Genomic DNA, 26,219 nt, shown 5'->3' on the forward strand with positions numbered 1-26,219 from the left:
TCCTGCTCCCCTCTATCATCTGCAAAGGCCCAGCCCCATAAAACCTGCTTGCAGAAATCATCATTTCATTGCTTGAGGGTTGGCTGCTTTCCAGGACCTGATTCCTGGGATCCTTGCTTGCTATTTAATATTCCTAGAGGCAATTTTTTAAAAACCAGATGTGTTACCCACAAGAAATTTCATTTCATGGCTGTGTACAAGGCTACATTCAACCATCACTACATAGATCTTTATTAGTAGTATTTTTTTTAAGTAGGAAGCAACCTTAGGAGTCTCATTAGTAATAATAGAGGAATCTTCTCATTTTAGAAAGACTACACTTCCCAAAACTCTTACCCTCATCTAGAATTAATCTTCAAAGGAAGAGATAACAGATAACTATCACAAAGTCTATGCCCTTTATTCTGTCTCTTTGATTGGAAGCTTCCTGATGGTTGGTAACCATGAAGATGAAGCTCAATTACATGCAATACTCAGCTTATAATGCAGAGAGCCAAAGTTTGTATATTAACTTGCTTGGAACACAGGTTTATATTCCCTGTGACAACTTAACTTGTTATGAAATTGAAGGCAGGAAAACTCCAGTTGTACCCACATTGACGCAATGCTTCCCCAAACTGCAAGTATCCAACACCTTTACCTATGACATCCAACACATGCTTGGTCTAAGCTACAGGTATTTCCCTAAGCTTTCTTGCCTACTTTATATAAAAATATTTCAAAAGATCAAATTTCTAAACTAATTGCAAAGTATGAATAACATACAATGGGCATAAATTACATTTGTTGTGTGGAATCTCATCAACAAGGAACTGTTAACTTAGTGAAATTCATTCTAGGTATGATATCAAGAAGGCAAGACTAGCATCCCTCATCTCCCAGCTTCCCTCCCCAACTTCACTGCACAGTTTCACTGGGACTAAGAAGAGGAGAGCCAGCAGGGAAACTGGATGGCCTCCATGGTGGAGAGAAGAAGAAGCAGGTCCTGAAAGAAGTAGAAACATTATCTCACCACTTCCTAAGAGCTGCCTGCGCTAGATATAAAGCCAAGACATTTCGTAGATGGTATCTGTTCAAAATAAACAAAGCTGGACACCAGTTGACATGGTAAGGAAATATTTAAATCAGAAATATGCTACTATATTTGGGAAAAGCATAGTATCTAGCATGAACCGCATTCATTTCAGAGGTAACTGGGTGTTTTAAGGAAGAATGGGGGGCTAGAGAGGTCATGAGCAGGGTCTCGGTAAAGTCAGAAGAGTGAAAATTACAAAAACAGAAAGAGGGGTTTGGTCTGAACCCACATGGGTCTGCCGACTGGTGCCCAATGAAGTTAGAGTCCTCCCCTCTACAGAGACTAGGAATGAGGGTCCTGTCTTCAGGGATTCACTCAAACAATTTTTTTTGAGTAGCCTTGAGTTTTCTCAGTCAGGCAATTTAAGAGGTGCAGGTGCCATCCTAGGGATCAGCCTTAAGTATTTTGATCTGCATCTCCCCTATTAAAAGTAGTGATGAACATTTCCATATACCAAATAACCACTGGGATGTCCTCTGTTCACATCAGTTGCCCATTTATTAAAAATTGTGGGTTTTTTAAATTGTCAAACTGAATTTTTTTTTTGTATAGCTTGCATATTAATCTCTGGTTGGTTGTATGAAATGTGAGTATTTTCTCCCATTCGGTAGGATGACATTCTTAAACCACTTATATTTTCTTTTGCTCTGTAAACACTTTGTAATTTGAGGTGTCCCTCTTTTTCACTTTTGCTTTTATTTGTGATATCATAGAATTTATCACCAATGTTTTCTTCCACATACTTTATTTTTGAAGCCTTTATATAAATCTTTAATTTATTTTTATTTGTTTTAATGCATGGAGTTAGAGGGTGACCCAATTTCATTCTTTTCCATGTGACTGTCCAGGCTTCCCAGCACCATTTGTTAGAGGATCTTTTTTTCCTGTGTGTGGTTGTGACTCCTTTATTATGAATTAGATGTTGATATATATGTACATTTATTTCTGAGCTTTTAATTTTGCTCCCAATGGAACATAAGTTTCATATGTCTTTTATTCTAATATCATGTTCTTTTAATTACTGTTGCTTTATATTGTAGTTTAAAGTTGGGTAACATGATGCTTCCATTTCTCATCTTTTCCCTCAGGATTGTTTCAGCTCTTTGGGACCTTTTCTAGTTCCATATAAATTTTAACATTTTTTTTTAAAGATTTTTATTATTTATTTATCCAAGCACTGGGGTACAGGCCAGAGGCATGGGAGGTTGAGAGAATTCACCAGAGACAGACCAGGGAGCAGAACAGGCAGAAGGACTGAAGTACACTGCTGAGGGGAACAGTAGGTGAGACAGGAGAGGTCTGCTGCGCTATGTGGGAATCTCCCTGGCCAGTGGGGAATCGAACCGGGTGCTGCAGAGGCTGCAGACAGCTTCACAGCACTGCACTCAACCCGCTGCGCTACCGGAAGGTCCACATTTTAACATTTTTGTTCTATTATTTTGAAAAATATCAATGGTATTTTAGTGAGGACTGCATTAAATTTATGTATCACTCTACTGAGAAGTCTGTGGACAGTCTAATAGGTATTTTCTTACAGGTTACTCTCTTTTCTCCTTATTCTTAGTAATATTCCCTCCTTGTTTGCTTTCAACAGTTTAATTGTAGTATATCTTGGAGTGTATCAATCTGGCATTATTTTGTTTGGAATTCTTTGGGCTTCTTGGATCAGTATATCTGGTTTGTTTCTCAGGTTGGAATAGTTTTTAGCAATTATTTCTTTAAATAATTTTCTATGTCTCTCTCTTCTCCTACTGGGACATCCATTATATGGATATTATTTCTCTTGAAGCTATCCCAAAGAGCCCATACACTATTTTCTTTTTTTAAATTCATTTATCTTTTTGTTGTCCTGTGTTTGTTGTTTGCCATGATGAATTCAAGTTTGATTCTTCTCTCCATTACTTGTACTTGTTTGCTGTTGAGGCCCTTTCTCATATTTTTTAATTCTGTTATAGTATTTTAGATCCATTAATTCTATTTATAGCAATATCATATTTTCTCTGTTTTTATTCTGTTCTTATTTCTGATCATCCACTGTCTTTCTTAATTCTGGAAGTATGGTTACAGATACTATAACTTCTCATCCGGCATATTCCACAGTTCAGACTTCTCTCAGGGTTGTTTCATTTTTCTGTTTTTTTGTTTTTTGGGGGTTTTTTTGCTCCAATATTTATATGTTTTTCTATTTCTTCATTTTTAGTTTTTATGGGTTGTAATAGGGGCTTCGTTTTCTCATCATGATAAATTCAGCTATATCGTGCACACAATTAGTTGGTTAAAAGCATAGGTGTTTTTTTGTTTTGTTTTGTTTTGTTTTGTTTTGTTTTGTTTTGTTTTGTTTTGTTTTGTTTTGTTTTGTTTTGTTTTAACTGAGGCTATCTAGCTGTCTATTACTTCACAGACCAAAATCTCTGCATGATGACCATGGCACTGATGCCAGTAAGGGGTGGTAGGCTGTTGTAATAGGACACCAAAAGTTCACCTCCAATTAGCACCAAGGATTCAAGCTTCCTGCAGTGTTATGGATACCCAAATTACATGGTGACAATCCCCTAGGCCAACCCTTAGGTAAGAAGTCATGAGCAATTGATGTAGTGCAACATGGAGATTAGAGTTGAGACAGGGTCACAAACCCAAGAATTGTTCTCTTTGCTTTTCCTGCATGAAACCTCACCCCAGGTACTTGTTCCTGTTAAGGCCCAGATGCCTCAGGCTCTGGTTAATGATAATATTTGTTCATTGTCCCAATTTAGGCCTTAGGTGGGTGTAAGTTAAGTGTTTCCAATATCACAACCACAGGCTACAAATAATAGCATCTTCTGAAATAGGACACAGATAATCTCCTCTGGTTATCCTGACCATTTGGGCTCCAACTACTCTCATGTGAGAGCCTCAAGATCAAGCCAATAATCATCGCTCTGCACCCTTACTCACACACTTCTCCTTCTCCCACTGGTACACCTTCAGTCCTATATAACTCTGTGCACACCCTTCTCCAGTAGAGTCTCAATTTTTAAATCCCCCATTGTGGCAGGTTGCCTAGAGCTAAGAACAATCAAAAGGCTCTACATGGCAGCTGCTCATCTCACTTAAGGGTTGTACTGCCTCAGTTTCACTTTGAATACAATTTAACTATAGTTATTTCTACCCTGTCCACCATACCATCACTGTTGGTGTATACAATAGTCATTCATTTATCTCCCAAGGTTCTTTGTCTTTTTTTTTTTTTTTTTAAAGATTTATTTATTTATTTATTTATACAAGCACTGGGTACAGTCAGAAGCGCGGGAGGGTGAGAGAATTCACCAGAGCCAGAGCGGGGAGCAGAGCAGGCAGAAGGACCGAAGTACGTTGCTGAGGGGAGCAGCGGGCGGCAGGGGAGGTCTGCGCGCCATGTGGGACCCTCCTCCGATGGCCGGGGAGCAGCCGGGGATCGAACCGGCGCTGCCAAGGCTGCGGACAGCTTCGCAACCCAGCGCTCAACCGCTGCGCCACCGGGGAGGCCCTCTTTGTCTTATTTTAATTGTGATTTGGTTAAAAATATTTGGAGACAAATCCAGCTTCCACACTCTGCTGCCATCTTACTGGACTCTCAAGCAACTTCTTTCTTTAAAAAATTTGAATAGTTAAATAAACCCAAGCTACTGTGGATAGGGAAGTAGGAAATTACTAGGTAGCATCTAAACTAGAGTTTGAAGCCTTCTATGACCTATTTGAGTAAGGTGACAGAATAAATTAGCCTCTAAACACAAGAAGAAAAAGAAATTTCTTGTCCTTTTTTTCCCAAAGAATATGTTTTTCAATTCTACACTTGGTTTCCTTACAAATATATGACAACTGGCATTACACTTTGAAACTCAGACAGTTCTCCCTTTCTTTACTATTTTGCAAAATTTACAAGTATTTTCTACTTCGACTGCCACCATCCTCAAGAGCCATTTCTGCCAAGTCCAGTCCTTTTTCATTCCTGTACATAATGTGCTATTCCTCAGTTCGAACAGTCATTTCAGTCCAAGAGAAAAGAGAGCTATATAAATAAATCTTTATTACTGTCACAGCATTATTAAAGAATTTCCTAGTTTGAAATTCTCTTCGTTTGAAATCACCACCTTACCGGGGCAGAAAGGATCCTGCTAGGCATTTTAAATTAAGGAAGACAGTTTTATTGTCAAGGCAGGTCAATCAAATTATAATTGGCTCTAATTTGCACTCCCACCAGCTGTTAAATTCTTCACCTGCAGCACTCAAAATGGTGTGAAATTCTTGCTGGCTTTGTGAAAGCTTCAAAGAGAATCACTCTCAATCTGATCCCTAAAACCAAAAGTCCTTGTTATGTTTCATCAGAAGAGAGGAAAATGTACCACTCACTTTGACTGTGGGAAGCAGGGCCTGGTTTGAAGTGGACTGAAACTGACAAGGATGGACAAACACATCTTCCACACACAATCATCTTTGACAAGTCAATATTTCTATCACAGACCAGGAAAGAAGGTTTTCCTTTGTTTTGACCACAATGCCATTGAGTTATATTTCCTATATCATTGTGAATTGAACTTTCAATTCCCAGGAATTTCAGGAATTTAGAACTTAGAATTGAACCGAAAACAAGGATGAAATATTGGGGGTGGGTATATCAAATTTGGTTCTGTAGTGATGATGTGCTTTCAGATAGCCAACATTGAGGATTATTTTAGGGTGGTTTGGGACTCTGGATAACTAAATTAGAAACTAGGTTGAATAAAACCAAGCAATAAAAAGACAACACCTAGGTAGCATTCTAGGCTCACATTTGTTTATAAAACCATACAGGTTCACACCTCCTCAGATGCATGTCACCATCCGCATCCACTACCAAGGCATCCACAGTCCTCCATCATAGTCCACTGGGCTCTCTTCACACTTTGCTCCCCACACTAGCACCCCCCCAATCAGTTATGTGGTATAATTGATATGGATCATAGTTATCCTATTGTTTTGTATTCTCTTTTAAATTTATTTTTGAGCTAACATTGGTTTGCATCACTGTATGATTCAGAGATATAGGTTCACACCTCCTCAGATGTGCACCACACCATACCTACCCCAGAACACCCATATCCTTTTATTATATACCTCTGGGCCCCATCTCCATTTTGTTCCTACCCCTACCATATCCCTTTAGTAGCTTCAATTCTGCAGTCTTATTTCCAGATTTTGTTTTCATTTGGTTCAGTTCCTTTGTTTTGTTTCTCTTTATTCTACATATGAGTGAAATCATCCAGCATTTTTCTTTCTTCCTCTGATTTATTTCACTTAGCATAATCTCCAATTCCATTGATGATGTCACAAATGGCAGGAGTTCATCTTTTTTATAGCTGAATAGTATTCCATCATGTATATATGTACCAGATCTTCTTAATCTAGTTACCTGTTGTTGGGCACAACAGATTGTTTTCATAATTCAACCATTATAAGTAGTGCTGCAATTAACATAGGAGTACATATATCCCCTCAAATTAATGTTTTTGCATTCTTTGCATAAATGCCAAGGACTGGGATTGCTGTTCATGTGGTATTCTCAACACATTAAAAGTGTTTTTTGACACTTTTAATATGTTGAGAAACCTCCATTCTGTTCTTCATAGGGCCTGAGCTAGTCTGCATTCCCACCAACAGAATATAAGAGTTCTTTTTTCTCTAGGTCCTCATCAACATTTGTTGTTTCTGAATTTTTTTTAATATGAGCCATTCTCACTGAAGAGAGGTAGTATTTCATTGTGTTTTTGATTCCCATTTTTCTGATGATACATGATCTTGAACATTTTTTCATGTGCCTGAAGCCCATTTGTATGTCATCTTTAGATAAGTGTCTTTAGCTCCTCTGTCCATTTTTTTAAATTAGATTCTCATTTTTTTCATTGAGTTATATGAGTTCTTTGTAGATCTCAGTTATTAATCCTTTGCTGGACATATGATGTACAAATATTGCTGCCATTCAATAGGGTATCTTTTTGTTTTACTATGGTTCACTGTGAAGAAGTTTTTTAGTTTTATTTGATCCCAATTGTTTAATTTTGCTTTTATTTTCCTTGCCATTAGAGTCAAGCCTCCAAATATATTCCTGAAAATAATGTTGTGAAGTGCTTTGCCTATGCTTTCTTCCATGTGTTCAATGAATTCATGTCTCATATCCAAGTCTTTAACATATTTTGAGTTATTTTTTGTGTATGGTGTGAGAGTAGTGCAGTATCATATTTTTGCAGGTGGCTGACCAGTTTTGACAACAACTTTGGTTGAAGAGAGTTTCCTTTCTCCATTGAACAATCTTGGCTCCTTTGTCATAGGTTAAATGTCCATATAATTGTAGATATCTGAAAATTTTTCCAAAGATTTATTTATTTATGCATACAAGAACTGGGGTACAGGCCAGAGGTGTGGGAGGTGAGAATATTCACCAGAGACAGAGTGGGGAACAGAACAGGCAGATTGACTGAAATACACTGCTGAGGGGAGCAGCGGGCAAGTCAAGTGAGGTCTGCTGCGCCATGTGGGTAGCCCCCTGGCTGGGGATCAAACTCATGCTTCAGTGCCTGCTGATAGCTTCATAGGTTGCGGCTTAACCCCTTGAACCACCAGGGAGGCCCTATTTCTGAAATATTACTTCTATTCTAGTCTGTATGTCTGATTTTATTCCCATACCATACTGTTTTGATTACTATGGCCTTGTAATACAGTTTGAAGTCTGGGCTTTTTTGTCAAAACTGTTTTGGCTATCCAGGATCTTTATATGGTTCCATAAAAATTTCAATAATATTTGCTCTATGTCTTTGAAGATGTCCCTTGGTAATTTGATAGGGACTGCATTGAATCTATAAATTACTTTGGTTAAGATGAAAATTTTAACAATGTTAATTCTTACTATCCATGGGCATGGAATATCTTTTGTTTCTTTATGTCCTCTTCTATTTCTTTTAGTATTGGCTTGTAGTTTTTATTGAATAGGTCTTTTACCTCCTGTGTTAAGTTTATTCCTAAGTTTTTAATACTTTTTGATGCTAATGTAAATAGGATTATTTTCTTGATCTTTTAGCCTGTCATTTTGCTGTACTGATTTGTGTTTCTAACAGATTTTTCATAGTCTTTGAGGTTCTCTCTCTCTCTCTCTCTCTCTCTCTCTCTTCTCTCTCTCTCTCTCTCTATATATATAACCTCTCTCTCTATATATGTATAACCATGCTACTTGAATTTTCAAGCACTCTTTCAGAGGGAAATAATTTGGACTTGGCTATCATGCTGTGGGGTCAATTCTTGCTCCAGTTCCTTCTGTATCTTCAGTTATTGAGTTTTCTGAATCCTAGTTCCCTCCCTGAGCCATTAAGAAATAATGCCAATGATACAGCTAGTGCCTGTTAAAAATCTGGTGCATAACAAGTCCTGACAGTTAGTTCTTTCACTCCTTTAAGTACAATTAGCAAAAATTGCTATGAGGTATTTCTGTTCCCTTCAGACATGTACTGCCTCGTCTATTTCCTTACAGGTAGAATTATCAGCTACAGTAAAATAAGTTAAAATCATTGAGTTCCAAAAGGAAGTTTTCAATGAGTGCCCATTTGAATCACTGACATTTCAAACACGTTGCCAAATACCAGGATATTATGAAGGGTCTGTGGATATCTCTCTGTAAGTGTGGTGAAGAGTTAGATGTACCTCACTTCTGAAGAAATGGATGACAATACACTAATAAAAAAGACCAAACAAATTTTCAAATAAGACTCAGTGTGTATCTTGAATATGTCTTTGAGGAAGAAGGAAATAGAAAAGGTAGAAATATTAACTGCATGTTTATGACGCTTTAACCTGCAAAATATTTTGATACATGGTATTTCCTTAATTCTTACAACCACCTAGTGACAATATTTGAATTACTTCATAATGAAAGCTATTAGTAGATCAAGTGCTTTTAAGTCAAAATGCTCATGTGTGTGCATCCTTAAAACAGGGATTTTCAAACCAGGTCCCTGTATAAAATCTTTACTGTTTTCGATTATTCTGTATCTTATTTTGTTAATTTTGCTTTATCTTTTTGATAATTACCTAAAAAACCTCATCCATGTAAATTCTTGATAAATAAACAATTCATAATCTAGTTTAATTTGGAGAGTCCAGAATCTATGGTCATTGAGTAATTCTTGATATTCATGAACAAATGCAAAAATATTTGAGGTGCCCTTGGTAATCCTATAATGTGTCCCTGCCTCATGAAAAGCAAAAGATATGCAAATAACATTTGATCTAGAGTGTCACTAGAGAAAATGGTATGGGGACAGTCATCATATAGCACTTAGCAGTGAACGTTTGCCAAATACAAACATCTATACTGCAGCACTCAGCACCTTAGTTATTTTCCAAAGGGGATTTCCTTCCAGAAAAAAAAATCACCTGTCACATAAAAGTAAAGATGATACATTGCATTTCATTTTTTGAAGGGGTATACATTTTAAAATTTTCTAATTGTCTTATGAGTCTATAAAAGTTATAAGCATTAAATTCATTATTTTTAATTTTACATGTATTAAATCATTATTTATTCCTAATGTATTATGTACTTCATATTTTAAAATACTTTATTGTAATACTACATAAGTAAAAATTGGGAATTAACAAGTCTGAAAATAGTGTTGGAAATAAAAATATTTCTCAACCTTGTCTATAATTTTTAATGAATTAAACTTTTTGTGATGACCAAGAAGATAGTGAAATATTCTTAAAATGAGTGATCTTTTTGCATACAAAACCTCACAGGTGATTTTTTCCACTTTCTCTGTTTAGACTGTCATATAACCAAGTTTTCTTGAAGTGGTGCATGCTAACAGTGAAATCAGGGAAAAGAGAATTGAGAGAGAGTGCACCAAATCTGTAGCAAAGTGACAGTCATATACCCACAAGCTGAACATACCATCAGCCTATAAGTTAAACAATCACGACTGAAATCCAATATCAAGGCATATGGAGATGGAAAAACAGAAAAATGTTGCCTGAGGGGACTGACTGTGTATCTGGAGCTCTTCGTGATTTTCTCCATGGCTCTACATAGTGTGCATATTATTAGTCCTGGTCCTTGTTATATTGCTGGATTTGTTTTTTTTGTTTGTTTGTTTGTTTGTTTTGTTTTTTGGTGGGGTGGGTAGGAGGGTGTTTAGTTTTGTTTTTTGCCAGTAATAAGATGGCGCAAACAATATTGTTTTGTAAAGCACTTTGTGAGTCATAGATACCCAGTTTTGTTGAGCAGGAAGACTTTCAAATATATGCAATTTAAGAATCCTCGAAAAATACTTATGTAGCATGCCTTGTCATTTTTTTTTTTCAGTTCATCTCTGATCACTTTACTACACTTATTTGAAACAGATGGACTAGAATAAATAGTATTCTAGTTAGGGGTGGGTTTGATTCCCATTAAAAGGGCTAGTGTTTAAGGGCACCAAATGATGAAATGATGTTGTCTCCTTTTGCCCTAGGGTGGATGCAGGATGGAAGGGTGTGTCTGCTTATAACTTCAGTCAGGGAGAAAAAATTTTTTTTTTTTTTTTTTAATAGAGGCATGTTTTTTCATTTGTTTGTTTGTTTTTTGTTTATACACGCACTGGGTACGGGAGGGTGAGAGAATTCACCAGAGCCAGAGGGGGGAGCAGAGCAGGCAGAAGGACCGAAGTACACTGCTGAGGGGAGCAGCGGGCGGCAGGAGAGGTCTGCGCACCATGTGGGACCCTCCTCCCAGTGGCCGGGGAGCAGCCGGGGAATCGAACCGGCGCCGCAGAGGCTGCGGGCTGCTTCGCAAGCCAGCGCTCAACCGCTGCGCCACCGGGGAGGCCCAGGGAGAAAAAAAATTTAAAGGAGAAACTTGATAGGGGAAAAAGTAAGACTGTTACAAGCCAAGAACTTTAAAAGATTTTATTTTGGTTTAATAAAAATTGTGCACACTATTACAATTGCTCTGTGGACTGAGTCCTCTTTGCTTTTTGTTGTGAAACAAATAAAAATAGCTGAATTATTAATGGGAAGTAAATTGGTTAGTATGCATTTAGTCACTTTTTAATTCACACATACATCTGTATTAACATCTTAATGGTGCTTTGCTACAGATTATGCCATAGCTGTAATGGCATCCAAGGAACCATTTAAAAGATAATGTTTCTAGCAGAGACATATTTGAAGAAGTGGATGGTATTATTGGGTATAGGGAAAAAAAATATCTGAATCAAGTTAAAAGCACCACCTGTGAAGTTTAGGGGGTAAAGTCCACAAGGGCACCCTCACTTCTGACACTAACTGCAGTGTTCAGGGTTTCCCAGGACCACAGGACCACTCTCAAACTCAATAATTCACTATAAGAACTCATTGAAATCTATAATTGTGCATATGGCTTATTACATTGATGAATAGAGGAGACATTAAAATCAGCAAAGGGAAGAGATTGAGATTTGTGGAATAGAATCCAGAGGTTTCTGAACCTAGAGCTTTCCATTGTCCTCTTATCTCAAGTTCATGGACAGTTTTCATTTACCAGGCAATGTGTGATAATATGCACAGAATGTTGTCAGCCACTAAGCCTACTCATGTCTTAACATCTGAGTCTTCACTGCAGAGACATGGTTGAGTGCATACATGGCCAACCTTTAGTATCTAGCCCTTCTTGAGCCCTACCAGAGGTGGAGCAAATAACATATGGCCCAAAGCCCCCATTATAAATCATGTTGTTACGTTGCCTGTTGTGGTCCAAAGCCCCCAGGTAACCAAAGATACTTTTTTTTAAGAGCACTTCCCAGAAGATAAATGGCTTTGTAGCCATAAAAACAAGTGTAATATATGTTTTGTGCATTGCATACTTTGGCATGGTTAAGCAAGCCATCACTATATTTTGTTCATTATAACAAGAAAACTTTCTAAGCATTTGCTCATCCAGGTTTATAGTTACACAGCCATCAGTCAGCTGGGAGTTGTATACCACATGCTCCAAGAGCCCACTAGGGAGCAGTTCCCAGAAATTCTTTCCCAAATTATAATCTTTGTAGTAGACCTAGCCTGTCAAATACGTGTCAGAAGACATTGGCACATTACTGGAGTTCTCGTTAATTAATCTTCAGCCTAGCTCATCATCATAGTGTATGACCAAATGTCTCCCAGGGCAATGCCACACAGTTTTGAAGGGTTTTCTATTCGACCTTGTGAGTTTCCAAAAGCAGGAGTAGTCTTAACAAACATAAAATTTCACCTTTTTGGGTGTCTGGTATAATTGAACTTTCAGATAATATTATTCTCTTGTTCTGAGTCTCTTTCAAGCCATCAATGTAATATTGGATTTCCCTCGCTGCATTTCACATCACAGCAGTGATGTTCCATGGGGTGTTGATGCCGAAGGGGTGCCTTTAATCATGGCATTTACTATACCTTCGATAAGGGGGTAGTTCATGAATAACTATCCCAGGATGACTTACATATGAAGCACGTTGTTTTATTTAGCATGTTCCATTGGCATTTGGAGGCAGAATTGGGAGTCTGTCTACTCAGGATAACTCACTTTATGGTGGCTTTTATCCCATCCACAGGCTAGTTAGCCTTTTGGAAACAACTTCCTATGTGTCTGGATCATGTATAGCCACCTAAAAATGCTCAAAAATTAGTTGGGTCCTGCATTACCCCAAACATGCTCTTGTACTCTGAAACATTTAAACCAAACATACTGGTCTAATGGGTGATAGATCACTCACCAACCATTTTAGTAAAGGTTCTTCAGAAAGCTGATGATACCTTTACATAAAATGAAATAAATCCTTCACACTCTTCTCCCTGACTTCACTAATTTCTTGGTTTTGCCCCTTTCCCGCCTGGATTATTTTCTTGGTGACAAGAAATCCTAAGCTGTTCCATCTCTTATGCCAGCATAATTCTCCCTTTCGTTGAAACCCTGAGGCTAACAGTCATGGTTCAGACAAAAAGAAATATAACCCAACATTCTTTCTTTCATTTTAGTTATTCCAAATAGTGATAGCCAAGAAGTTGTATACTTAGCTTGTTTCCTATTATTTTACACTTCCTTATGAATCCTTTGAGCTAACTCCTTGGGAGTTAGAGTCATCTCCAAATTTCATTGATGACTTTTGATCTAGTAACTAGTCCCAGCACTACTGCAGTTCCATACCAAGTGGCTGAGTAGCCATTTGGGAATGAAAGATTCATCACTCCCAAGCTTCTCACCCTTTCTCTTCCAAAACCACACACATTTCAGTGATTCAGGGTCATTCTAGGAAATTCTACTCCTGATGTCAACTGCAAAGGTAAAGGATAGAGTCTACAAGACCACTTCCATTTCTGACACCAACTGAAAGTTCAGAGTTCCCAAGACTACTTTCAATTTCAATAAAACTCTTTTCTTCTCTGGGTAAGGTTAAATTATTAATTACATACTACCTAGAAAATATGGAGGCTTCGCAGGGACTAGCACCCAGATCCATAATCACATCCAGTTTGCGCCACATTGCCACATACATCTACTTTGCCCGACGCCACGAATCCTTGAGTCTGCTTGAGTTGTTTAGACATATGCTCCATAACTGCAGTGCTTTAAGTACTCAAGAATCTAACTAGGATTCCTGCTGCCTTGGTATTAATTTTGAGTTTATTTGTCAAGATGATGGTGTCACAACTATCATAGCATCTGGGCAAGCCCATCCATGGAGAGAAATTACCTGATCAGAACTTCATTTCAGCCCTGATACCATTTTCCAAGATAAAAACTCCCCATTTTCGGGCCTCCCCTGGTGGCACAGTGGTTGAGCGCTGGGCAGTGAGGTTGCCTGCAGCCTCTGCTGTGCCAGTTCAATCACCGGCCACCGGCAAAGGTCCCTCTCCTGTCTCGCCCACTGCTCCCATCAGCAGTGTATGTCATCACTCTGCCTGTTCTGTTCCCCATTCTGACTCTGGTGAATTCTCTCACCTTCCCGCACTTCTGACTGTACCCAGTGCTTGTATAAATAAATAAATAAATCTTTAAAAAAAAAAACTCCCCATTTTCATGTGTACTGCTAAGACAGTTTGGGTAGGTGGTAAGCACGTGGTTTTGTTAAAGACAGAACAATGTCATGAAAACTTTAAGCAGAAGAATGGCAAGATTAGCAAGAAGTTCACCATTGATGACTATGGACAACTCTCATAAATATAGTTTGTGTTTTTCGTTTATCAACATACTATCCCTTCTATACTGGGAGAGCAGTCCCAACCCCCTGTCTAACCTTATACTCTTTTTGTATTCTCATTTACTGTAATTATTTGGTTCTGTATTTTGTTTATCCCCAGGAAGTCCAGCTGGATGGCAGTGTTAACTTTACAAATAAATTTAAAAATCAAACTATAAAACAGCATAGAAGGGTTTTCTCGTACTATGGATTTTTCTGCTTTTTATAGAGAGGATATTTACTCCAGGCCTTCTTAGTGACTGCTGTAGACAGCAACCATTAAATGTATTAAAACAATAAATAAAAATATGTCTTGGAAATCTCTAAAATGTTGTCGTGATTTCTAAAACATATACTATAGTAATACAAATTGGTATTTCTTTACACAAGAAGTTTCTAAAACCACATGGGGAAGCATGTAAACTATCTGTTTCTAACATTTCGCTTTTATATATGCTTTTACATTTGTCAAACTAGATTTGATTAAAAAAAAAACCTTCATCTTATTTCACTTTACAAAGGATGTTCTTTGACTTCCTCCCCAGCATCTTCTTTCCCTTTGGTAACCCTGATTTCTGGCTATTTCACTCCATCTTCAGCTCCTCATGAGGAACCTATGACCTGGGTTAATCCTATAAGTTTGTTTCATCTGTACAATCTGTACAGTGAATCTTAGGACTTTTGCTGGAAATATTGGGAAAACAGTTTTCTGCTGCCCACAACCAAGGATGCATGAACAAACCCCAAGAACAACAGGCAATCATTTAGTACCAAAAGAAAAGCCAGTCTCAAGGTAAAGCTGACATTATAGGCCACAGAGAAAGCAAAAAGAAATGAGTACTTTCATAATTTTTTTATTGTGTAAGCCTTAACAGAGGTCACTATTTGCTCCTTGACATTGCAAAGAAATGAGCTTAAATGCTCTTTATTTTCAAAGCCCTACATTCAAAGTGTGATCTGTACACAGGCCAGCAGCATCAGCATAGCTTGTCAGCAGTGCAGAATTGGGGTCACACTGCAGATCCTCCACAACCAGAGTTTGCATTTGAACAAAATCTCCAGGTCACTCTATACACCTTGACATTTGAAAAGAACTCACAAAGCCTCTTGAATCAGCTCTCACTATAATTTGCGTCCTGAATCAGATTACACCACATTTCTGTGCAATAGTCAAATGAAGGCTATTCTTTAGAGACAATGAGACCGGGTTTGGGGAAGTTACATGCCAACCAACACACACATTTAGAAGAGGCAGGAACAGCAGCAACAGATTGGTTCCAGATCCCACTGCAATTGCTCTCACTGGTGTGCAAGTGAGACCTAATCAACATTTTCCATGGGTCCTGCTGCCAAGGTCTAGGCTACCTGGTCAGCAAACTTGCATGAGTCGCTTTGTGTAAGAGACCATGGGTTTTAAAGACATCTTTTCTCCTTGTGTTTATAATCATGGAAAGCTCCTTAATCTAGGTAATTTATTTAATGAGTAGCTCCAAATATTGGTTCCCAACTACCAGCAGTTTAATACAAAAATTACAGGCTAGCTTAATTGAACTTAACCAAGTACGCCCTGTGAACAATTTGCTTTCATTATTTCTCAATGAAGCATACACCATTGGCGTTGTTCTCTTTTTATTAATAGAGCAAGGAACAAGTGCTGAAAAAAAATTCATCCCTCTATGTTTTTTTAAAACCTTATCTATTTCTAAAATCCAGCCAATGGAATATGAAAAAATCACTATATAAAATAGAATTATTTCAGAGAGAGGTTTTCCCATGGAAACTTCTTAACTGGTAATCTATTGAATAAAATGTTGTGAGACATTAAAATATATACTTTATAAATTGCTGTAACCATAATACAGTTGATATGCATGACAGTCCCTCTACAAATACTTTCTGCCTGAATAACTTTCCTTTCTGAGTTATTGTACAGTTTGCAAAGCATCTTATTTTTTTTTTCCATTGAATAATTTCATTAATTTGTATTTGCCACAATCCTGACAGGTAGGTGCTATTATTTTCATTTTAGAGAGTCTGAAACTAAGGCTTAGAAAGATTAAAAACATTTACTCAGAGTTATTAATTTATTCATGATAAAAGTAGGAGTCAGATTGCAGTCCTGTGACTATGCTTCTAGGTCCTTCTAGAATCTTGGCTGAATCTTCCTTTCTCAAGTGATACTTCAAAGAGCCTTACACTCATATTGTCATTTGTGTCTGGAGGCGTTAGCATGCCCACGGCCCATTTCATTAAAGCCACTCTCAGGGCAAGTCTTGGTTTACTACTTGCAGTAATTTGCATTACACTGGAGAAAAGATTTAAACCAAGTAATCTTCCACTATTTCCATCTCTCTCAAACTTTGTTATCAAAAGTTTATTTCTTTTTGCTAATAGAGATGTTCTGGCCTTAAGGATCCCCATTGAGAAACAAGCATGGGCTTTCTTCTAGCTTTGGGTGTTGCCTGTTGCTGGGCTTCAGCTTCCATTCCACTGAGGTTAAGGTGGTGTGGACCGAGGCCCTGTGACCCTAACCCCACTACTTCTGGCCTCTGAACACATCCAGAGCTGTGAGCCACCCAGTGAATGGCCAGGACAGAATTCTTCAGGTATGTATTGGTGGGAGATGGGACTGTGGGTATAACTTGCTTGCTGTTAAGTTCTATGCCAATGCATTGCCTGGAGATCACGTCACCACTTTTTTGAGACTATTCTGCTAAAAGTCTAATAGGTGGGAACCAGTGAATCTGGGCTTACAGTACGAGAGGCTAGACAAGAAGATTATGCTGCATGACAACCCCTATCCTGTCTGCAGATGTCTTCTTATTTTGCTTTTCCCTATGAGTCCAGTATCACTTACTAATATGTGTACAATGTGGCATCCCGAAATGACATTTTTTCTCAATGGGACATGACCATGAAGCTGAAGGAGAAGGTGATTCTCATCTCCTAGCCAAAGTCTTTAGCTACAGCTATGTAGCTGCAGTACTCAGTTCTGCACAGAGGCGCCTCAAGGTGGCATTTGGTGGAACTATTAGAACTGTTCTGCCCTCAGCCTGTCAAGAAACAGTAGAGAAAGGGTAACATAAATGAAATTGACAGTTCTGTAGTTAATGCATTAAAGGAAAATAAAAGATGTTGAAACAGAGTGGGGCAGGGATATAACACATACAAAACTCCATTAAAACAGAGTACTATCAAGTCTTAGTGAAATGGCTGGTTTTCAAGCAAAATAGAGATTATCAGAATTCCCATCGGAAGAAGCAGAAATCAGGGATTGTCAACAGATCATCCCAAAAAGTTTATCGGATCCATAAAGTGTCCACACCAACTTGTACATAGACAGCCAAGAAGCGGTTCCTATGTCTGCACAAAATATTCCATAGCATAAAAATAATTTTTCTAATCATTCTACAGAATTAGTGTAATCCTGATATGGAAGTCCCAGAATAGCACAAAATGAAAAAAATCATAAACTTACCTCTTGAATAAGCAACAGTGAAAGACCTTCCTATCTGCATTTCTAACATCATGCCCTTGCTTCCTCTCTTTCTGCACAATTTTCTCCTCAAGTGCAAGGAGAATTCCTGCTTTTCTTTGATTGTGCCCCTGGGTTGCAGAGTTCAGCAGATCTGTGATGGAACCCACATTTTCAACCTCATCTTCTGGTTCTTAGCACCTCCCCACAAAACAGCATAAGATAGCAACCTGTTCCTCAATATTCACATTGCAAAAATTTAAATAATGCAGCTCACCAAGACCTCAGAGAATTCTCTCACAATAAACTCAGGCAAAAGGGGATCTTTGCCAAGAAGCAAGGCTTCATTTGTTATTGAGAGAATATATAATTTTCCCTGGTACTCAACACAGGGTGAGCAAAACGGCTGCTTTCCCTCCACAACAAAGACCTCCTGAGTGCTTTGGAAACCATCTCTACTCTGATCTCTGGGACCAGGAAAAAATGTCTCCCCAAAGTGATATTTTCTTGCCTTCTGCAAATGTTTCACTAAGAGTTGGGCAGTCTTGTTGTCCTTAAAACAATCAAATGAAAAACATTTGAAAATAGCTTTCCTATTTTTTAATGGTAAAGGGAGTAAGCTAATTCTAAGGTTATCAAGCAGTCTCCTTCTGAGGTCATGCTCTCAGTTACTCATCTATGTTTTCTTCCCCCCAATAACAGAGCATGTGAATGAAGGGGTCTAGTACATTGTAGATTGGGGGGACAACGAAGACCCAAGACCAATAGAGCATGAACACAGATGTGCCCACCTCCCCCCTCAACCTCCCACAGCTCCCCAATTTTATAAAGGATAATTTTTAACTTCTTTCCTAAGGACTAAATGTCCTAGCTTCATTGGCAGATGCCCCAAACTCATCAGAAACTTTCTCTCCCTCTGTCTGTGATGACTTTGATAAACATCTCCCCCTGACAACCTCTTCCTCACTCTCCCAAGCCCTAATGAAATCCATTGTCCCCATGAAATCTTCCACCAAGCTAGAACTAATCCTTCCTGTGTTCCCAGATAAGCATCAGCCTCCGAGTTAAATTATAATTATTTGAATGTGACTTTGCCTCCCCAATAAGTTATAAGCTTTATGGGCCTCCCTGGTGGCACAAGGGTTAAAGACAGCACTATCAAGAAATTGGCAGCCACTGCATCATGAGTTCGATCCCCAGCTGGCCAGGGAGCATCCTACGTGGTACAGCAGACCTCTCCTGCCTCACCTGCTGCTCCCCTCAGCAGTGTATTTCGGTAGATCTGCCTGTTCTGCTCCCCACTCTTTCTGGTGAATCCCCTCTCTCTCTCTCTCTCACACACACACACACACACACACACACACACACACACACACACACCCCACACACACACCTCTGGCCTATTCCCCAGTTCTTATATGCATAAATAAATCTTTAAAAAGAAAATTATAAGTTTTGTGTGGGCAGGGACAATATCATATTTCATATATGTGCTTGTCTGCCCAGCCCCCACTCATTACCTGGCACAAGCAGGGGCTCGTGATAGTTTTGTTGAAGGCCCTTTGAGTGTCTACGAAAGGCCCCACTGCCTGACACTAACCAGTTGTAATTTGATGTAAAACTTAAGAGCAATCAGAAAAACTGAGAAGAGCATCTTATAACAATGGGGAAATGGTGCTCATGAGATGTCAAATTGAGGGCAATGGCTTCTCAGACTGCCAAGAGGAGATGACACCCGGATCAAATGAGAAAAAGCCTGGGAGATGTAGGCTGGATATCCTTGAAAACATTTTCTCTGCCCTGATTCTCTTATTCATCAGTTGATTTGGTTTCCTAAGTAAACTTTCCTTCAGGGAAGATGGTGGGTGGTATGAGCCAATTATTTTTATTATCTATTGCTGGGTAACAAATGATCCCAAAACATAGGGGCTTAAAAAGAGCTCTTTTTACTTGCTCAAGAGTCTGCAGGTATAGAATTCAGACAAGGATAAAAGCTGAGTTGTGCCTCTGTTCTGTGTGGATTGGCTAGCGAGAGTTACTCAATAGCATTCTGTGAGTGGCCCCACTGAAAATTCCAGAAGGTTCCATACACCTATCTGGCATTCTCGTTCTCTCATTCCACATGGTTAGTTTGGGTTTCCTCTTAGCATGGCAATCTCAGGGAAATCACACTTTCTACAAGGATGCTGGCTCCTAAGACAGTGGGCACCCAGCAGTGAAAGTAGAAATTAGAATTCTCTTGGGCCCCCTCCTTAGCAGTACCGTCATTTCTAAAACAGTGTAGTCTAAAAAGGGAAGGTTCCATGTTCCCAGCCCTACCCAATGGAGGGGCCAACTAAGTAACAGGGCTGGGGGTGTGGAGGAGGCCAAAAGAGTTGGAGAAGGGGAAGACTTAGAGGAGGCACTTGGAGCAGAGAGACAGGTAAAAAAGTAGCTAAGCTTGTGTTTCTGCCTTGGACTTGAACCAGGAACTTGAGGGACATAGAAGGAGACACTTGGAAGAGACATGGGTGAGGGACCATGGGGAGGCTGACAATAGCAGCCTTTATCTTGACTTGTACTTTATTTTGCTCCTTTCCTTCCAGACTTGCCTGACCCCTTCTGTCCATTTTCTAGGGTTCCCACCAGAAGGTACTTTAAAATTGTGGCAAACTTTCAGGATTCAGAGGCCCTACTGTGGACCAACACTATTTGGTCAGATTTTTTTTAAAGATTTATTTATTTATGCATACAAGAGCTGGGGTACAGGCCAGAGATGCAGGGGGTGAGAGGATTCACCAGAGATGAGTGGGGAACAGAACAGACTGATTGAACCATACTGCTGAGAGGAGCAGTGGGAAAGTCAGGAGAAGTCTGCTTCGCCACATGGGTAGCTCCCTGGCCGGCCAGGGAATAGAACTGGTGCTGCAGAGGCTGCGGATTGCTTCATAGTGCAGGGCTTAACCCCTTGTGCCACCAGGGAAGCCCCTATTTGGTTGGATATTTACCCATGAGGGGATGGGTAACTTAAGGTGTTTCACTGGGAAACACCTTCTCTCCACTGCACACTAATTCTACTAAGGTTCTTTTCTACTGACAGTCTTGCACACCAGAGTGTGTTTTTTTCTTTATGTGGCAGATGGCAGAACCTATTTAGAGTGTGCAGATTTGGGGATCTCAGGGTGCTCCTTTCTCAGCCCACTAACACTCCTGCCACATCCTGTCAGTCAAACAGGTCATAGAGTCATCCCAGATTCAAGAAGAGAAAAAATAGTCTAGAATAGTCTCAACTTTTAAAAGGATGGAAGGAATTTGTAGTTGTCTTTAATCCACCAAACTATTTTTCCTAGGAACACATAAACTTTTAGATAAAACAAAATGTCACAGTTCTAGACCTAACAAGAAGGGAGTATTAATGCCTCACATGAGACCATTCTTCACATGAACAAATTCCTCTTCATTTGAACACTTAATAGCATACTTTGACACGTAGTATGTGTTTCTGAAATATGTCTATACTTCATTATTTTGGAAAACAATTTACATTTTCAATGCATCAATGGAGTTGGATAATTAAAAGAAATCTATTGTTCTGCTTGCTTGTTTCTAAGACAGTTCCAACTTTATCTTTATTCCTTTTAATAAAGATTGTTCCACAAATATGATAATGAATATATTTATGACTACACTGTTAAAGACTGACTTTTTTATTATAAACATTTTCACAGAAATGAAATTCACAAGGAAGAAATATTATACTGTCAGAATTATCATAGATACACTAACATTTTTGCTGAGACCCTACTATGGCTTGGAATTTTTAGATTTTCTTTTTGAGAAGTCTGATAATTCAGTAACTTGAGAATGGCCTAAATATCTTCTGAATCAAAGTCTTAAGCATTTATTGGCAGAATCTTAGTTATTTTAAGAGAGGTTACTTTGGGAATGGTAAATAAGAAGTCATTTAATCTCTGCTCTCTTGCTGTAATCATAGCTAAATGCCCAATCTGAAACTGCAAGGGCTTGAAAACTATGTAATACGTGGCTAATTAATCTAGTTAGCATGAGAAAAAGACTAGGGTTTCCAGGTCAATTTTCATTTTTTCAAAAGAATCAACCCCACTTTTCCCAGTAGCAGTGAGACCTATTTGTCTCAATAAATTCTTGTGGAGTGAATTAGTGAGGGAATACATGAGCAAATACATCATTCCTCTTTTCCTTAGTATGTTCTCAAGACATACAAATACACTGGAAATCCCATTTTAAAATACAGGGCAGTGGCAGCATGGATTATAAAGAGGAAATAGATGTCAAAACATGTATTTAGGGGACCAAATCAAGATGTGGTGGTCCAATTAGAAGTGATGAGTAATGAAGAGGAAAGACATTCAGAGTTCAAATTCGATGAAGGTGATGATACCACATTGGTGAAGTGAAGCTTCCAGGGGAAGAATGAACAGAACAGTGGGAGCTTAGAATGCTATGAGCACCCAGGGCAGATGTCCAGTGGGCGGTTGGTATATTTAAGCCTAATGACTGGGGGATAAGACTTTCAAGATGGAGGTGTGAAAGTCATCACCTGACGTGGCAGTGATGCCAGGAACATGAATGTAATTGACCAGAGAGTATGATGAGGGAGAAAATAATAGGGCAGGGACAGACTTATCTGCCATTTATCTGACAGATAAAGAAAGGAGGGCTCCTTGAAGACAGGGAAAGAATAATGGGAAACATATAAGAAATATGCAGAATGAAGTTACTGCAGGATCCAAGGGTCCACAATCTCGGTAAAAGGGGCCAGCCCAGTATACACAAACAGCCCACTTATGAAAGCAGACTAAGAACATCTCTCATAATGCAGATGAAAAAAAACTTGTAGTCCACGCAGTTAGAAAGATCTGCATTCATGTTTTTCCATCTGCCAATGAATTAATGTTATAACCAAAGAAAGTCCGTTAAACTTTCTGTGTCTCAGATCACGCCTCTGAAAAGAGGAGACAGAGTAACTAAGATAATTCTACCCAACACATAGGGTTATTGGAGTTCAATGAAAAAATTGCTCATGGAAGCTAGCTCATTGTAGACTAAAAGACATGTACAGATATAAAGTTATTTCTTAATTTGGGAGGGCAAAATTAATGGTTATTAATAAATGCTTAGAATTATATATACATATAAGAAAAGTATAACTCTGCTTTGATAAAGCTTTGTTAGCTGTAAAGAGCTTCTGATAGATCACTAAGATGTTATTTTTCCAGAGAACTCAGAAGTACTCCCCACATCAGCCCCTGTGGTGCACCCCTCCAGCAGCAATAGCACTGGGTGGAAATTCAGGATTCTTAACTCAGCCTTACCCGTTATCAACCTGCCACATTCAATTGTGATTACTTGTTGTAGGTCTTCTTCCCTCTGGACTGTGAGCTCCTTGAAGGCAGGCCAGGACTTACCTAGTGTTCTTCTGTTTTTAGCCATACTCCCTCCACCTGCATCCCAGCACAATGCATGGAGGAAGCTCCATAAATATTCACTAAAAGAAGGAATAATGAACAGTGACCTCAGAGAGTCATATGAGCTTAACTTCATTTCAAGAGTACAAAACTACATCATAAATTTACTCTAAATTCTTACAGCGCTAATATTTTCCTCAGACACATTAAGTAATCCCAAGAAATCCTTGGCATATTATTTGGAATAGATAAATACTTACGAACATACATGGAGATAAAAAGTTACAAGTGTTTGTAATCATTTATTTTTAATGGGATCAAAACTCTTAAAGGATGGCATTTGAATAATGCAATTTCAAGTATCTGTCATTGGTGGAGTAGTGGCCTCCCTAGATGATCAAATGATAATAGGTTGGAGAGCAAGTGAAACTCGAGTCTAGAAGACACTTGGCCTATCTCTCCCTGTTTCACTGGCTGTCCCTAAGCCCACCTACATGCATGAAACCTACCTCACTCCACCATCATAGAAAGGTTCTTGCTACTTCTTGCCCCAGGAAAAAATATGCTAATAACCCCCCCAAAAAAAGGAGTGGGTAAAGTATATGTGACATTGGCACTTAAGACTGGCGTGTCCTTGACCTGGGACAGCAACAACATACACCTGACACCAGAGCTGCTGGAATTGTCATGACAAGTCACAATAGAAGAAACACATTGTTTTGTTTCACTACTAGACATAGTGGCTTGTTTTAATTGAATATAATTTCATTAATTGATTTCTATGAACTTCTACTCATTTCTTCTTCATATAAAATTTGCATTTGAGGTGTTTTCCCCAATAATATCTATATCCTTGGAAACCTGAACAGTAAGTGGCCCAAATTCAAGCCATATATCATGCAGGTGAGGAGGAACATCATCAGCCATGATTGGTTTAGTGACCAATATCTGATGTTCTTCACTTTCTCTTTTGTAAAAATTCTTTTCTTTTGAGCTAGACATCAGATATGCCCCCAGACATCCAACCAAGAAGAAACCCTCCTCTAGGAAAGGTGTTTGAGCAACAGCTGGAATGTTGGAAAGTTCAGGTTTCAGTCCATCCAGCTCGACAGAGGTCATGATGAACTCAAACACCAGCATCTGCATGTCCTGGCCCCTTTCTGTCAATCTCCTTTGGTATCAGCAAGAGTCTTGCTTCTCAGACCCTTTTTCACCCTTCTGTCCATAGTGGTGCTCTACCTTCCACGACTTGGATTGATCTGGTTTCTCTCAGAACATGGTATTTGTCATATCTGCTTCAGCAATATTATCTAAGTGCCAATGCTGTCGCTTTCAACTCTCCATTCCTAAGGGGAGAACCCACAGACAACTTTGGTGATTCACTGAAAGTGCCCTGTTTCCTAAAAGGATCGAGTGTCAAAGAATAAGACAGACAACAACAAAGCAGGACAACTACAAAGCGTGAATTTCACTGGTGCCAGAGAAATAATCATACAATCCCATGGAGTTGCTTTAAACTAAAAAGAAAATTGTATGAAGGATAGATCAGCCTGATTCCCACATTATTGCTTACAACAAACTGGGCAGCCTTACCTGGAAAAGATTCCAATTTAACTCCTAAAACTGCTTTTCACCTGAGTGATTGTTACTGCAAAACTCAAGGTCCACCACAAGACACAAAAGGGAAAAGGACACTGACTCTTCAAAAATGTTGCTATGAAATCATAAATGGGGATACAAAAAGCCATCTTCTTGGGAGCTTAATCAATGAAACTTCTAATTCCAAGCACATCGCAGAAGAAAGAATGTTCTTTCTTAGTGTTGCAATAAGTTTGCTGTGCTCTTAGAATTCATTTATTACCCAAAAGTTTTCAAGTTGCATTTTATCAGAACATGTCTTTTCTCAAACTTCTGCACTTTGAAAACAACTTTTCATGTCACTTTAGATCACCAGATCACATGCTCCTTGATTTCTTCCCCAGCAGTTACTAGACACTGACTTTGAGTAGGTTCTGTGCTGACTTCTTCCTCATCACTCAGTTCAACCTTGATGACTCCAATCCTGTAAAAATATCAGAAACTGGAATCCAATGCTGTTCAATTCAAGGTCACACAAGTTACAGACCTGTATTCAAATCTAGATCTGTCTGCCTCTAAAACCCATTCATCCTCCCGGTGTCCTCCTCTAAAGTTGCCATCTTTTCAATAAGAAATAGCCCCTCTCCCTCCAATCTCCTCTTCATTTTGGAAAATGAGAACCAATCCAACACTGTTGAATGGTACTTCCAGTTACCTGTTTGTTTCAAGAGCTCCCCGCAGACATATCTCCTCCCATTTACTGTGCACTGATCAATATATACAGCAGAACAATATTTAGGACTGATGGAGCCAGAGTTTCAGGTGGGTAGGGAATAACAATGAGGCCAAACTTGACCTGCAACCTTTTTCCAGAAGTAGAGAGTGAAGGATAATATAAGAAGAGAGGAGAAAGTTTCCAGTGTCCCTGAGGAGCAGGCCACCACTGCTGAGAGGTGAAATGCAGGGGGAAGGTCCTTCTGGGTTGTAGATCTTGGGGTCCACCCTGTTTCCCTACATCTTCCTCTCCCCTCATCCCCACATACAACTTGAGTGCTTACTGCAGGTAAATGGGATGCAAATTTTATCCCCTGACAAGCTGTGTTTTCCAAGTCAAAAATCAATTCACATTTGTTCTCACCATAGGACAGACTATTAGAAACTGAAATAGCCTTGGAAGACCTGGGAATAAGATGTCTAAATTTCTCATTTATGATTCATAGCAACATTTTTGAAGAGTCAGTGTCCTTTTCTCTTTTGTGTCTTGTGGTGGACCCTCAGTTTTGCAACTATAATTATAGTGACAGGTGAACAATATGCCTATTATTTAAAATGTATCTGATTAATCTTGCCTAAATTTTATTGCTATAGTAAACTCTATTCACATATATCCAGACTTGGTGATTGTTCTCCTTTATAAAAGTTGTCAATTTAAAGTAAATTAAAGAGGGCATTACCTG

Source organism: Talpa occidentalis, unplaced genomic scaffold, assembly GCF_014898055.3.
Source record: "Talpa occidentalis isolate TD23 unplaced genomic scaffold, MPIMG_talOcc4v2.1 talOcc4.13, whole genome shotgun sequence".
Taxonomy (NCBI): Eukaryota; Metazoa; Chordata; class Mammalia; order Eulipotyphla; family Talpidae; genus Talpa; species Talpa occidentalis.